Here is a 4,421-nt window from a genome sequence, read left to right on the forward strand (position 1 = left end):
GTTCGCTTGGGTGGAGGTATGAGTGTCTGCTTCAATGGATTTTTGTCCCCTAGTGTAATGCATAAGAACTCTATGGGGACAATTCCCTGGTTTTAATTATGAATCAACAAGAAAGTATAATTAATTATTACTCTAATTAGAACACATTATCATTTTGGGTTTTTTTAAATTATTTCAACAGAATGTACTACTTTTTTGATTGTTTCAAGTTTTTTTTAAATGGACCCATAACTCTGTGCAATAATTCTTTCCAGTGTTTGGCCTATTTTCTAGGTTAGACACACCTTTGTCCTCTCCACAGACTGGCTGTCTCTGAATCAAAGTCAAAGGTTGTGTGTACTCTTAGGTATCCTCAAAGTCACCCTATTTATTGTCTATTTTTATCTCACTGTTGCCAAAGTAATCATATTTTTCAAAAATGCCTTTATCAAGTAATCATACTCACTGTGAGTATATGTGTCTGGGTGCAAGGTGTGTGCTCATGTCAAGTCAGCGTTCTGAACTGCCAGACTGGAAAGACCTGGGAGAAATTTTGTAATATCATTGGCCTTGGTTAGTGTGGATGTCTGAATGAAGTGTTTTATTATACTGTGGATCAGTACACAGGTTCCCTCAGAGAGGGTTTTCTCCTGAATTCAGTCCTGATGACTCAATCCCATGAGCAGAAGACATGTCATGAATACAGGTTTCAATAATTGCCCTGGTAGAGAGCTGGAAATTGTAAGTAAAAAAAAAAAAAAAAAAAAAAAAAAAAAAAGAATAACTAGAGTCTCAAGACTCTATTGTCAGATTATTTGTGACAGTGGGTTCTTTTTGACTCCCAAGAACATTGAAGATTACCAGCTGTGGTTCTGCCACAAGAAAGCTCCAAGACCACTCCAAGGTAAATAACAGGGAAATCTAAGGAAGGACTAGCTGAGTTTAGTGGTCTAACCCAGATCTCAATGTTTTTATTATTTAGCCTTAACTTTAAATACACACTAAAGTAAGCTAACTAAATTTTAATTAATTAAATTCATATTTAATAACTTTAATATAGCCTTCATAAACATGATAACATCTTATTATGAATAAGACTGGGGTCTGACAAAAAATAAGTAAAACATATGTTTTTTTTTTTTCACTTGAAAAACATAATTTGCCTAAAAACACAAGCAAAACAAAACTTGGGTAAATTGTTTTTGAAGATAATTACTGAAAAAAAAATCATTTGATAATCATTACAGAAAATGCTACTAGCCAAGTAAATATTTCAGTGATTCCCAGTGCCCACATAATACCTCGACACCATCCATAATTCTAGCTTGGGGGCATAAAATTCTCTGATATGACCTTCACAGGCATCAGGCTAAATATGGTACAAACAGAAACAAGTGTGAAATTAAAGTGAAAAATATTCAAAGAATAATTCAGTGTCTTTAAGGAAACTGTGGCCACAAGACTTTTGGTTTTTTTGTGTGTCTCTCTCTCTGTGTGATGTGTGTAGATTTCTCATAAGCAATAAAAATTCGGATACTTTAAAAATATTCTGTTTATTCCAAACAGTGTAGATCCTAGTTTGCAATGAAAGTTGTAATTATAACCATATCTCTGAATCATTGTGAAATATGCAGTTCACATCTCCCTATGACCGGCAATTCCCCACAGATGAGAGATGATATTTCGATTTTTGGAGACTTCATGAGTGAATCATCTGCTATTCCTACTGTTGCCTTTTTATTTAATTTTTAAATGGCAAAAGGTTTATTTTTTAATTTTATTTTAAAAAACAAAGATAAATGTACAGATTTTAAGCATTTTTTGCATAAAAGTATACAAATATATTTTTATAAGGTTGTAAATAAGTATTTGTTGGTACACATACATACACATATGTATATATGTAACAATAATATAGAAAAAGAGGTTATTAATTTGAGGAGATAGGAGAGAGACTAAGAGGGGCTGTAGGAAGCAAAGGGGGATGTGATACAGTTCTATTTTAATTAAAATAAATTTGTTTTTTTTCTTTTTTTCTTGAACTTCACACAGTCTGTGAGTTGTTTCTGGGGCAGTCCAAGCACTCTGGGGTTAGTATCCCACTATCAGTGACTCAATATTATGTCTGTTCTTTTGTGACTGGGTTATCTCACTCAGGATGATATTCTCTAGATGCAACCTTTTTCTTAAGAATTTGGTTAAGTCATTGTTTTTAATAGCTGAGTAGTACTCCATTGTGTAAATGTATCACAATTTTTGTATCCATTCATCTACTGAAGGACATCTGGGTTCTTTTCAGCTTCTAGCTATTATAAATAGAGCTGCAATGAACATTGTGGTGCATGCGTCTTTGTTGTATTTTGGAGCATCTCTGGGGTAAATGCCCAGAAGTGGAATAGCTGGGTGTTCAGGTAGTACTATGTACATTTTTCTGAAAAACCACCAGACTGATTTCCAGAGTGGTTGTATCAGTTTACAACCCCACCAGCAGTGGAGAATTGTTCCTCTTTCTCCACACCCTCGCCAGCATCTGTTGTCATCTGAGTTTTGGATCTTGGCCAATCTGAATGGTGTGAGGTGGAATCTCGGGGTTGTTTGGATTTGCATTTCACTGATGGCTAAGGATGTTGAACACTTCCTTAGATGGTTCTCAGCCATTTGATATTCCTCATTTGAGAATTTTTTGTTTAAATCTGTACCCCCTTTTTTAATAGGGTTCTTTGATTCTCTGGTATATTGCTTTTTGAATTCTATGTATACCTTGGCTATTAGACCTCTATCTGATGTGGAGTTGGTAAAGATCTTTTCCCATTCTGTTTCCTGCCTTATTGTTTTCTTGACAATGTCCTTAGCCTTACAGAAACTTTGCAATCTCATTAAGTCCCATTTGTCAATTTTTGACCTTAGAGCACAAGCCATTGGTGTTCTGTTCAGAAAATTTTATTCTGTGCCTATGTGTTCTAAGGTTTTCCCTGGTTTAATGTGAGATCTTTGATCCACTTACACTTGAACTTTGTACAAGGAGATATGAAAGGGTCTATTTTTATTCTTTTGCATGCTGAATGCCAGTTGGATCAGTACCATTTGTTGAATAGGCTGTGTTTTTTCCATTGAAAGTTTACAGCTCCTTTGTCAAAAATCAGGTGACCATATACATGAGGGCTCATTTCTGGATCTTCTATACTATTCCATTGATCCACATGCCTATTTCTGTACCAGTGCCATGCAGTTTTCAGCACAATTGCCTTGTAGTATAGCTTGAGGTCAGGGATAGTGATTACCCCAGATGTTTTTTATTGTTGAGGATGGAATTTGCTATTCTAGGTCTTTTGTTATTCCAGATGAAATAGCACATTGCTCTATCCAACTCAGAGAAGAACTGGCTTGGAATTTTGATGGGGATTGCATTGAATCTCTAGATTGCTTTTGGTGGGATGAAGATGGCCATTTTTAAAATGTTGATACTTCCAATCCATGAGCATGGGAGATCTTTCCATTTTCTGAGATCTTCCTCGATTCCTTCTTTAGAGCTTTGAAGTTCTTGTCATAAAGGTCCTTCACTTGCTTAGTTAGAGTCACACCAAGTTATTTCATAGTTTTTGTGACTATTGTGAAGGGTGTCTTTTTCCTAATTTCTTATTACACATGTTTGTCCTTTGAATATAGGAAGGCTACTGATACTTTTGAGTTAATTTTATATCTGGCCACTTTCCTGAACTTGTTTATCAGGTGTTGGAATTCTCTGGTGGAATTTGTGGGGACGCTTAAGTACACTATCATGTCATTTGCAAATAGTGATGTTTTTACTTCTTTTCCAATTTGTATCCCTTTGATTTTCTTTTGCTGTCTAATTGCTCCGGACAGGACTTTCAGTACTATGTTGAATAGGTAGAGGGAGAGTGGGATTTTAGTGTCGAGTCCCTGATTTTAGAGGGATCACTTCAAGTTTCCCACCGTTAAGTTTGATGTTGGCTTTTGGTTTGTTGTATATTGTTGTTATTATGTTTAGTTATGGGCCTTGAATTCCTGTTCTTTCCAAGACTTTTAACATGAAGGGGTGTTGAATTTTTTTTAATGCTTTCTCAGCATCTAGTGAGATGACCATGTGTTTTTTTTTTTTCTTTGAGTTTGTTTATATGGTGGATTACATTGATGGATTTCCTTATATTAAACCATCCCTGCATGCCAGGGATGAAGCCTACTTGGTCATGCTGAGTGATTATTTTGATGTGTTCTTGGATTTGGTTTTGAAGGATTTTGTTGAGTATTCATAAGTGAGATTGGTCTGTAGTTCTCTTTCCTTGTAGGGTCTCTGTGTGATTTAGGAATGAGGGTTATTGTAGCCTCAAAAAATGAGTTAGGTAGTTTTCCATCTGATTCTATTTTGTGAAATAGTTTGGAGAGTATTGGAATTATGTCGTCAATAAATATCTGATAAAATT

Source organism: Micromys minutus, assembly GCF_963924665.1.
Source record: "Micromys minutus genome assembly, chromosome: 15".
Lineage (NCBI taxonomy): Eukaryota > Metazoa > Chordata > Mammalia > Rodentia > Muridae > Micromys > Micromys minutus.